We start from the raw sequence: 12,557 nt of genomic DNA on the forward strand, positions 1-12,557 counted from the left end.
CCTCTCAACCCACACCTGGATCCCCCCCTCCATACTTGGATCCTGCTGGGCTGAGCCTGCCTGCCCACACCTGGCACAGAGGGGAAGGACCCTGGGGTGTTTCTGGGGCAAACCCAGTCCTTGCACTATCTCAGGGTTGGGTGCAGCCTCACTGCTGAGTCCATGTCCCGGGGGGAGCTGCAGAGTGATCTCCCACCTCTGTGCAGCCAGTGGCCTGTGCTCCCCAATGCCATGCTGGAGTCTCCACATTTATTTGACAAATAAAATTTGCAAAATTTTTAATTTTTTGGCACAAAATACCCTCAGGAGTAGCACATGTGTTTGCAGGGTCAAGACAGACTGCTAATTCCCATTTGTGCCCTATAATATACCTACACCTTTTTACAGAGAGAGGAAAAGAAGGAGAGGAGAGAACACATTTGTACAACAAATATCTGCCATTCTCCAATTAACCTTCAATAATCATGGGGAGCCCAGAGTTCCTTCTCCCTAGTCTCCAAGCTGAACAAATAGACTGTAAGCAATCATTTCTCTAGATTATCAACCTATGAATTTATTGTCTCCCAAAATGATCCAAGGCTACGTTAGACACTAAGGGCCGAATTCTGCAAACCTTGCTAAGGCAAAACGCCCACTGACTCAACAAGAGCTTTGTGCCTTGGCCTGGACAAAGGACTGAGGATCCTCTCTTATAGCCTTTCATGAACCACCTGGTTTGAGGTCAAGGCACACAGGAGTGAGCCGGGCTATTCACCTGTTTACTCCCTTCATAGAGCAGGTGGGCGAGGAGTCATCCAGGAGGGGCAGAGAATGGGCAAAGCCTTAGTTCCACTCCTTTAGCTACATTGGTCAGAGCAGATGAGCCAGCATGGCATAGGTAATAATTTACTGCTACTACAGACCAGGAGTAAATTACTAGCTCCCAGAAGCAAAAAGGAAATTGGAGGAGTGTCTCTGAATCATCATGCCTCCTGTTGTTATTCCTGGGTGGTACAGTGCACATTCTATTTCTTGCCCAGAGCTGTGCCTGAGATCCACAATAAGGTCTGAGCCAAATCCTACAGTTGCATTCATGGCTGACATATTTTATTTACTCTGAATAAGAGCTTGTGTATGTTCCTGAACTATGCTAAGTGTAACTGTCCTTTGAATTATTTGATTAACTGATGAATCTATTTAACTACAAGAGTTACATAGCCTGTGCAATGTTTTCTGACTTCTACAGAAGCTAGTGATTTGCAGCTAGTAGAATCACTGTGCACCAACACCCACTCCTAATGGACCACAACACACATTATGTCCATTAATCATTGGAAAGCATTGTTATCTGTGTTACCTTAAACTCAAGATCCTTTACAAATTGTAGAAATTTAACATCACAAGCCACCTCCTGAGAAACTGTGAACCTCATCAATTGTTGTAAGGAGTGATTCCACAATACTCTCAACAGTTACCCATAAGCAAAGTGAAATAATATCGATAACTAGCCGCATTCTACGGAATAAGGCTAGGCAAGATGTAAACCTTGGAAAGTCAACCTCACCCTGGACCACTGCTGAACAGTCAGTTTCCTGCTTTGTGAAACCATCCACAGAATAAGATGTGCAGCCCACTTCCGCAGTCATCTGCCCTTCAACTTTTTAATCACACCAGCAACAAATATCTAAGCCTCTCTGCCCTGGTGCCAAACTATCTTGACTCACCCACTCCCTGTACCTAGTGACAAGCTCCTAGCCTCCCAACTCCCTTTATAGTTACAACTTCCTTTCTTCCCACTAGCCACATACACACACAAGTCCGTAGCCTATATGTTCTATCTAGATATTTAAATTACCCTGGGGTCTCTGATCACCTGTTGAGGATCAGCAGGGGCACAGAGCCTATATCAAGGCTAACAAGGAGTCTGGTGGCACCTTAAAGACTAACAGATTGCCACCGGACTCCTTGCTGTTTTTGTGGATACAGACTACCACGGCTACCCTCTGATACTTGACACTATATCAAGACTGGGTTTGGAACCATAATTGAGAACTTCCTTACATTTAAGTGATGAAGGCTGGGATTTCCAAAGGGGCTTAGGAAAGCTAGGTGACCAAATTCCATTGCAAGTCAATTGAGATTGGGGGCTTAATTCCCTGAGGCAATTTTGAAAACCCCAGCCTAAATTCACAGATGTGCATGCAAGTGAATTTAACTTCACAGGAGAGGAATACATTCTCAACCTTAATTGTGCATTAAAGTTCTTGCTGTTTTTAAACTTGAGGAATATTACCCTCTATGGGCAGCACACACCCTTGTGACAGTGTTTTGAGTCTGTAAAATGTTACCATTACAGGAAGTACACACCAAAGTCAGCTTCTGTCATTGAGAAAAAAAATAATAATCTACCCATCAGTCATGAGTCAATCTTCACTGCTCTGTGACACTGACAGAGTATGTCTGTTTGCGTTAGTTGCGACAGAGTCACTCCCTGTTGCTGACATCTTCATCCAGTGCTGTATCATGGTCCTCTGCTAGAGCAAGCTGTTCCAGAACACTCAGACTGGCTGTTTCGCTTTTAAAAGCTTTCTGAGGATATTTCTGCAGAATGAAACATGATGATTTGAGGCAGGAATCTGCAGCCTCCAGGATGGGGTGGGGGAACAGGGAAGGACTATCACAAACATCATTCCAAGTAAACCATTTTAATTAGGGTAAGAAAGGAAAACTCCCCAAACATCAATTTGAGGATTACTTAGTTTATCCCCTAAAGAATTTGAAACACAAAGAGAAAGATGGGAAGCACCCAAAAATCAGGAAGAGCTTTTCATCTTGAAGATCTCTCTTTCGACACAACAGAGACAGAGGGGATGCAGTTTGAACTATTAGGTTTTTTGAATACTGGAAAAACAATGCTTTTGAACTACTTGTTCATTGGGAGATTTTCAGGTTGGTTTCAGTAGCACTAGAGTCAACTTTGATTTATAGGTACCCACACCCAGAGGCTATGCAATAAACTAAAAATATATGTTGTAAGAAACAGGCAACATGCACAGTTAGATCCCAGAGTGGAAACAAAGCCTGAAGGAAAAATATAATGCAGCTAATACAAAAAAACCCTAAAACTCAGACAAGTCCTGAGCCTACCACTAAAGAATACATCTTAATGTACTTTCATGATAATTGAGGGGATGAGAATGCCATAGAGCTTCATGCCTGAACAAGGAAGGCCCTGCGCTTCATCTTCTCAACATAATCTCTTTTGGAAGATTCAGTAGCTCCAATTTGCCATTTGAGACTGCCACAAAAATAAAGAATCACATAAGGAAAGCTGGTCCCAGCTGCTATTATGGATGCCAGACTCTGATGAATCTCCAATATCCACCAGACCTCAGCTACTGAGTTGTGCCCATCTACCAAGAGCAGTGTCAATGGAGAAGAAAGAACACCGCCCTCAAGAATAGCACTGAGAGCTCTCCTGAGCCATTTGTTTCCACTCAATACCACAACACAAACTAAGGGTCCCTGTCCATTCCTACTTCACAGGACTCCATGGAATTGAAGATGTCCACTAAGTGAAGGAGATACACCCAAATCTACTTTCAACGTAAGACTGAGCCATGGCAAACTTTGCTGGTACATCAATGCTGCACAGCACCTGTATTTACACTAACAGGCAGGTGAACACCAGATCCTACTGGGGTATCATCAGAAAGGAGAAGAAGCCTAGCTTGTTCCCCTAATGGATATCAAGGATGGAGTGGCTGTTCAGCAAACCCACAGGACATTTACATTTGTCTTATTTTACGCAAATTTCGCTCATCTGCATTTTCTGCATTACTTTTATAGGTAGAGGTATCCAAAAAGTCAGTATCTGATATTTAGAACTTTTTCTAGCTGTTCATAGCAGTTAAAAGAAATTCTTATTATAGAAGAGTGAACTATGACAGGCCCAAATCCCCACTGGCTACACATCAACTTTCACATACCATCTAGAAGCACTGCAATCACTGCAAAGGCTGTTGCTCCCATGAGAAAGTCAGGAAGGATGCTCTGTTCTTTCCTCTATCTCTTCTTTGCTAAAACAATCGCACTACCCAGAGTCCTTAATTGTGCATACCCCCCAAATCCTGATTAGTGAGCAAGTCTAAAATTCAGAGGCCTGTTTGCCAAACATGCATCACTACTAAGAACTCAAAAATTGTTTTCATTTTATTGTAAGGGACTTGGAAGGAGGCCGGGGTAGAAACCCAAGAACGAAAGTCCACGAGTTAAGGCTCTCCCCACTGATGTTCAGTGCACAAATTTGGAAAATTTGGGTAAATTTTTCCATTTATTTATACAGCATAAGTTGTCCAGAATATTTTTATATTCTGATGCATAGTTGGAATATAGTTATGCTTCATTTACTGGAATTGAGTGAATGAGGCTATGTTATTTATGTCATGTTCACAGATATGTTAAAGAGCTAAAATGCTGGTTAGTACCAAAGTGGTTCTGGCTCCTAACACACTCTTTTGGGAAAGTGCCCACTTGTATGTACAAATCCTGCAGCATTTTGCCCATTAAATATATACTTCATAAACCTCAGCGCTCTACACCTCAATCCTGGAATTTTTTATTACTTCTTGTAATTGGTGGAATAAATGATAGGCGGCAGCCAAACCTAAGACTGCTCACAGTAAGCTTACACAGAGGTCCTGATATCTTCTATGCTCTCTGAGGACTTTTTCAAATATATTATTTGTTTTGCAGGAGAACCTGGAGTCCCCCACCAAGAACAGGGCCCCATTGTGCTAGGTACTGTACAGAACACATAGTAGGAGATAATCCCTGCCACAAAGAGCTTACAATTGAAACAGACAAGGGAGACAAGGGTGGGAGGAGAAACAGAGGCACAGAGGGGTGCAGTGACTTGTCTAAGGTCACATAGCAGATCAGTCACCAAAATGGGATTAGAACCCACATCTCCTTACTTCTACTCCATTGCCTCATCCACTGGACCATGCTGCCTCCTCATCAGGCCATCAATATTCAGGTGAAACTATTTTGTAGCATCTTATCTTTATTCCAGAATTACTTTTCCTTAAGAAAAACTACACTATGCACACATGAGATAACAGATGCTGTTGGACTATTATTCTGTTTTACTGGAATCCATTAGATTTTAACCATGTTTATGTATCATTGTTTCATCTAGCATCATTAATTAAGCTTCCCTACTTTAATAACAAAGTAGAATATGCTTGCCCAAGCCTGGAAAATGCCTCTCACTTTAAATGTAATTTTAAGGAATTGCCACACACATTTGGGAAGCAGCGGTACTTTAAAGCACAGTCATTATGAAGTTTCGGGGGAAGGGGTGTTAAGTCACGCTATACAACTACTGCAGTTGCCACCAATTCCGAAGTCTAATTTAAACAATCTCGGTCACCCAAGTGACCACTAAGACTCGCACAGTACTCCTCGATCATCGACAGGGAAACCTCTTCAGTGGAAATTCTTCAAACCACAATTCCAAGGAATTGTTTTCAGAGGAATGTAAAAATGAAACTTGGTAAGATACACATCTTCTCAGTATGATTTGAACATTAAGTTGAAACCTAAGCCAAAGAATAATTTCAGGCACCATGCTGTTGGTTTTATTTGAAGGATGCTCTCCTTATTTGATTCTCTGGTTCACAAAGCTCCTTAATGCAACTTTTCAATTCCATTCCCCACCCTCCTCAGACATACATCCCTCAAGATGTTACAGCAGATATCTTACTAAAATGTACCTTGGGAGAAACTTCAAACAAAAACTGGTCAAGTCCCTCTTTGGCATACAGCAGTTCTTGCGTACTCTGGTTTTGGGTAAAAACCCACTGAAATCTATGTACAGGAGAAACATGTTGCTGCAGAAAACTCATGCCTTTATTTTTAGCATTTGTATCTTTTCACTGAATAAAATAAGCCATGTATAATGCCTATAATTGAGTGTATCTTTGGTATTTGATTGTAAGTGTAGTGAAGAAAATACTGTAGTACAAGTACTGTATATCAAAGTGACTAAGTTAGCTTTTTTACATAAACGCTAAGGCTTGTAATTTTCTGTCCGAGATATATCACTAAGTATTGTACTACCGATCATATTACTGCTCTGTACAGAGATAAGAGGGAAAGTATTCTCCCAGCCCTCAGATACCACAGTGACATGCACTTAAACTAGAAAGACAGAGTTTTGTACAGCAGATGAGGTTGTACCACATATTTTTAAGACAGCAAAACAAGAAAATACTATGTTAGTATAATACAGTTGACACAGATCCACACCTGCAAGAAAATTTGCTTTTAAAATTACAACTGTATTACAGGGCTTTGGTATTGCACTACACATTGTCCCCTCTCAGAGGGCCCTACATCACGGGACAATATCCCCTAACCCAGACAGTCCTCATCTATATTGCAATCTATTTATAAAGGGCACCTGGTACACCACATAACCTTAACTGCACACATGACAACCCAATAATACTATAATATATTTGCATTAATATTGTGGCACCCATTTATGTAGGACCACACATGCTGCATAGATGAGACACAACCAGGGAAGAATAAGGGTTCAGCCTTGTTTGGGTGCATAGTTGCTTTGGTGGGTTTATGTTCAAAACTTAATGCTGTTCCATTAATTTATGATAAAGGATGTTCAGGGGCATGGAGACAGTGACAACATGGGCTCTATTCTACCTCCACCAAAGTCAATGGCCAAACTCCCATTAACTTCAATGGGAGCAGACTGGGCCCCATGTCAAGATGAAAATCAAAATGAAACTATAACTTGCATTGGCAACAATAAAATCATCCCATTCTCCGTGAAAAAGAAATGACACCATCACATAGGATAATAAGAGTTCTTGCATTCTTACATTATAAGATCTTTGGAACAAGGACTATGTTTACCTTTAAATTTGTACAGCACCTAACACAACAGGGCCCCCAAACCCAACTGGATGTTACTTAGCATCTAGAAGCCACAGTCATGGATCATGACTCCACTGTGCTAGACACTGTACAAACACAGGGGGAAAAAAGACATTCATTGCACCAAACTACTGTAATGCCCATAAGATAATTCATACTAAATAATAATTATAGCTCCCCTCTTTTCCATTACATTAAATTCAAGTTTCTTGGTACCACCTTGCAGGCCTTTCACAATTCTGTTCTTCCCTTCTTATCTCTTATCAATTCTCAAACTCTGCTCCACCAATAATGCCAGGTTTGACTGTCTACTTCTCCCACAGCCATCGTCACATCTTCTTTCACCCTGCTCCCAGGCATGGACCTTCTTCCCTGAACTGATCCATAAGACCACTCATTTAAATAGCTCCTCCAACGACACTTCTTCTGTGACAACTACAAGAAACTGGCCAATTCATAATGTTGAGCGGTTGCCAAGTACAGCTGATGTATATTAATTTTAAACAAAATCACACCTTTGATTGTATGTTGCTTGTCTTCTTAGGCCCTGATCCTGCACTGTGATCAGTATGTGCCCACATGGAGCCCCACTCAAGTCAATCAGACTCCACACAATTTCAGGGATCTGCTCACATGCAATAGCTTACATGGTTAGGGCCTTTGGAGCAGGCACTAACTCTACCTGTGAGTATGGACGGTACCAACACATTGTTGGTGCTATTGGAATACATATAATCAGTAATACTACAGAATGATAAAGGCATAGAAGTTTGTTCTAAATATGATCTTGAATATGCAACAATGTCCTTTTAAACATGTTTTTGTAAAGTATTTTCAACAATAAAGTACAGCACACACCTCAACTGTATTAATATTAATTCTAATCTATTGTGTTATACTGAATTTGTTTACCTAAAGTTGAACAATCATGTCAACTTTGTTAGTGTGATTGCACAACAAACTACATTAGACTTGAACAACTAAGCTACTCTCTCTCTCCAGGAAAGATATATAGAAGTTGCTGACTTTTAGTAACATAATTCTTTTAAATTCAGTATGCAACACATAATGATATTATGCAGAACAAAAGCAAAATTTTAGCACAAGGTAAATGCTTTCATAATTATGTACTGTACAAAACATGACACGGTGTGCAGATGCTGTGTAATAACCTCACACCCAGTGTACGCTGTCAGGCACAAGATAAAGCAGAATGTTTTCAACCACTGAACATTATTGCATAATAAAAGCACATCCTGTTGTATCTTGTTCCAACTATAATATTAAGTCAACTATACGGTTTGAGCATTGGCCTGCTAAACCCAGGGTTGTGAGTTCAATCCTTGAGGGGGCCATTTGGGGCAAAAATCTGTCTGGGGATTGGTCCTGCTTTGAGCAGGGGGTTGGACTAGATGACCTCCTGAGGTCCCTTCCAACCCTAATATTCTAATATTCTATGATACAACAAGGATTTTCAAAATAAACAATTGCACATATAAAAACAAAAACCATAATTTACACATCATGTTAGCTAAAAATATATCATTCACGTGTTTGACATCACAGGTGTAAATTACAGCTTTATACCAATGCAAAATTCCTTTGGCTTTCCCACCCCAGAATGAGCATGACTGCCATTTCTGACACTTTTCATCCATGTCTGTGCCTTTTGGAAATAAACAGACACAGTAAATACCTCCCAAGATATACTCTATGTTTAAATGCTGTTCAATCAATGGCAGAACAGTGAAAAGGTTTTTTTTAATATCATAATGAAGTATTAATTAAAATAAACACCAAAACCAAACGCAACAAACATAATTTGGGATCCCCTAACATAAGAAAGTGCAATAACAAGGCTATAGTGCTCTGGGCTTCTAGTTACCCCTAGTTCACCAGTCCACATCCCGGTCAGTAGAAGCCAAGAGTCATTACTAGGGGCCTATACAAAAACAGCTGTTTGCCTCAGTCTAGTTTCTAATGCACAAACATTCACATAACAAAAGTCATCATCATGACTGACACTTTTACTGGCAGCCTCAGCAAAGAAGCAAAGGACTGGACAGACATAAGCAAACTACCCTCCAACCCAGTGGTTTACAACCTATTTACCATTGTGGGCCACATATGCAGCGCTCTGTGTGTTATGTGGGCTACATCCACATAATATATTTACTACCTGTATGGCCCGGAGGATGTCACACGGGCCACAGCTGTATGCTGATTGGGCCACAAGCAGCCCATGAGTTGAGAACTACTGCTCTAACCTGTAGAGGTGATCCGTTTAAGTATTGTTGGAGCTCCAAAGGAAAGGTGGCCACTCTAGCTCTGCCCCAGGCAAACTGGAAAATATCCACTCCTACCAGCCTGCAGTCACCCTTGTAGATAGTTACTGATTATTCTGCTGCCCCTAATATTTTGTTGCCCCCAAGGGAACTGCCTTCTCTGCCTCTACAGCAGAACCAACTCTAAGGGGGGGAATAAAGGGGAGGCTGCATTACTTCTGTCCATGTTGATTCCCCTCTACAAATCAACAGAAAACTGTCTCCAGAATCGTTAGCCAGCGCTAAACTGACCATTGCAATGTATATTAGGAGTCTGACATCACATCAGGGTAAGCACAGTCTGACATCTACAGTTAAGTCAGTGATGGTGTAAGTGCTGGTTGCATTACAGCCGTTGGATGTTGCAATGCATTTTCTGTTAAACACTAAAAATGATATATTTTTTTAAATCGTTATGGAGGGCCTCTCCTGGACATCCATTCCTTATGAGGATAAGAAATCTCCAGCCAATTATTTATACTGTCTAACTCCTGTGATCTGAGAACAATCCACAGAACATTAGTGTCTTACTTTACATATTAATGTCCATTTCAGCTACACATGCTATGGCCAGCTCCTTTAAGAATGGGTTGTAAAGCAATCTAGGTTAAAAACGGACACAAAACCAGCAAAATGCAGAGGAGAGGAACATCCAAACCCCTGAATCCTCTCTTTGGAGCAGGGGCACTTTGCAAACTGCAGAGGAGGAATGAAATCTGTTCCAGCCAGCCTACCTAGCAGGGATATGAATAATACATGGGGGGAAGAGGAATCTCAGAGGCACAGGAATGAGCACATAATAGGTCAGCCTTTGGGGGGAGGATAAGGCAAAGGGGGATCCCCCAGCTCCTACACCCACAGGCGGCTGCAGGGAGCGGAATCGCCCTCGAAACTCGGCTTGGGGAGGTGGGCGGGTTCCACCGCTTCAGCTCGCAAAGGGCAGCGGCAAATGCGATAGCCAGGCCTCCGAGGGGCTGCAGGAGGCGGCGGAGGCAGCATCTCTGCCCCCTTCCCCAGCAGCTCGGCACCCGCTCCAGCGCCTCCCCGCTCCCCACCGTGCAGGCCTCCCCACCAGGCCCCCGGGGGAGGCTTCGCCGCAACTAGCTCCCGACGCAGGGAAGCGGGGAGACGGGGCAACACTCACCTCAGGGGCCGCCGAGCCCCTCCGCCTCCTGCCGGGTCGGCTGGGGCAGGTCCCCCAGTCCCAGGGCGGCGGGAGGGCCGGGCCGGGAGACGAGCAGCTACAACTCCGTGAGACGGCTCCGTGGGGCGCTCCCGGCGGCGGCAGCAGAGCGGCCTCTCCGGGTAGCAGAGGGAGGGACCGAGCGGGGAAGGGGAGGGACGGAGAGGGCGCGCTCCGCCCGGTCAGGCAGGGGCGGGGAGAGAGAGGGAATTAAGAGACAGGGATGGAGGGAGAGGGAAGGGGCAGGAAGAGGCCTGGCTGAAGGAGGGGGGGAGAGCGAAACGAGGGGAAATGTGCTGTCTCCGCCCTTCTTCTCTTGCTTGCTGCCCCTCTGCCTCCTTTCCTCTCCCTGGCTCCCTCCTTTCCCGCCCAATATCTCCTCGTGCCCCCGACCCTGGCTGTGCCCTGGGGTAGCACTAGGGGAAATGGGATGAACTAGGAACAAAGGCAGAGAACGCTCCAGAAGAACGTCCCGACGAGGCTGTGGCATGATCTCCCAAGGGAAATGGAAGGAGCCCCAGTGTCTGGGGTGTTTAAAACTAGAAGGGACTCTGGAAAGTGTACGGTGAGCGCCAGGCTTTAAACCGGCTGCAAAGAGATGAAACTATCTGAAAGGCAGTGCGGTCTAGTGACTAAGGCACTGAAGTAGGACTCAGGAGATTGGGTGCTGGAACGAGGGGTGCTGGGAGTGCAGTAGCACCCCCTGACTTTAAGTGGTTTCTATCAGATAATGGGTTTACAGTTTTGTTCAATGGCTTTCAGCCCCCCACTATAAGAATTGTTCCAACGCCACTGAAACTGGGGATTTATTCCCTGCTTTGCTGGGTGATCTTGGGCAAGTCACTTCATCTCTCTGTGCCTTGGGTTTCCTTCCCACCCTTTGTCTGTTTCGTGTCCTTCCACTGTAAACTTTTCAAGGGAGGGCCTCTCTGATTATAAATATGTACAGTGCCTAACGCAGTGGCTTTCCACCTGTCTAGACTGCTGTACCCCTTTCAGGAGTCTGATTTGTCTTGCATATCTGAAGTTTCAACTCACTTTAAAATGACTTGCTTACAAAATAAGACATAAAAATACAAAAGTGTCACAGCAGACTACTATTGAAAAATTGCTTATTTTCTCATTTTTACCATATAATTATACAATAAATTGATTGAAATATAAATATCATACTTACATGTACATTACATACATAGTATATAGAGCAGTATAAACAAGTCATTGTATGAAATTTTAGTTTGTACTGAGTTGGCTAGTGCTTTTTATGTAGCCTGTTGTAAAACTAGACAAATATCTAGATGAACTGATGTACCCCATGGAAGACATCTGCGTACCCCCAGGAGTACATGTACCCCTGGTTGAGAACCAGTTGCCTAGCACACTGAGGCCTTGATCTCTGTTGGAAAGGGTCTAGGTGATCATGAAATATAAACATTGCAATAATGGACAAATAATGCTGCTTAGCCTTTGGAACTGGATAATACCGAAATTAGAGGAAGGAGAACATCAGTTGGATGTTGCTACTAAAATGATCAGCAGTGAATTACTATTAATAATTCTCAGTGCTTTTACTCTTTAGATCTCAAAGCTCTCAGAAAGTGATGAAATTTCTACATGCAGTTGTCCTCTTCCTGAGTGGGGTAAACTTTAAAGAACACATGAGTGTGCTGTGCCCTCTACCCGATCAGATACCAGGACCAATTCACAGTCCTTGTCATAGTCTTTAAAGCGCTTATAATGGGCCTGAACCAGGTTACTTCAATGGCTGCCTTGTCATTTTCAACCTCTCCTCCCTGAGACAACTGTGATCATCAGGGAGAGAGATACTCCATTTGCCCACTGTGAGACTGTCAGGAGCTGGAAGCAATGCATATCTAGTGGGAGGTCCTGCATAGTGGAATGCTCTTTTGGCGAGTGCACTCTGATTTAACCATTTTCACAGTCCAATGCCAAACCCATCTTTTTTCATTTGCAAAAGCCAGCCAGCAATAGGAGGGGTGATGGAAATTACGTAAACAACCCCACATGAAACATCGAGCAAAATCCAAATGATGAATCTCCAGAAATGGGAAATCAGAGATCTTATCCGCTCTTATTTGACTATTTTC

The 12,557-nt window shown here is 43.1% G+C and overlaps 1 protein-coding gene across 9 annotated transcripts in view; it reads right to left on the reverse strand.

Annotated features, from left to right (window-relative positions):
* The window catches only part of C8H1orf21 (chromosome 8 C1orf21 homolog), a 241,691-nt gene extending 231,056 nt beyond the window's left edge, over window positions 1-10,635 (reverse strand). For 8 of the 9 annotated variants that reach the window (XR_006174694.2, XM_042851283.2, XM_065555654.1 and 5 more), the window contains exon 1: window positions 10,411-10,573. The gene's annotated coding sequence lies outside the window, so the exon portion shown is untranslated. Of the gene's footprint in view, window positions 1-10,410 lie in introns of all 9 variants that reach the window. The other variant, XM_005290719.4, reaches the window with a different exon arrangement.
* Between the last annotated feature and the right edge of the window lie 1,922 nt (window positions 10,636-12,557).

This window comes from Chrysemys picta, chromosome 8 (assembly GCF_011386835.1).
Source record: "Chrysemys picta bellii isolate R12L10 chromosome 8, ASM1138683v2, whole genome shotgun sequence".
Lineage (NCBI taxonomy): Eukaryota > Metazoa > Chordata > Testudines > Emydidae > Chrysemys > Chrysemys picta.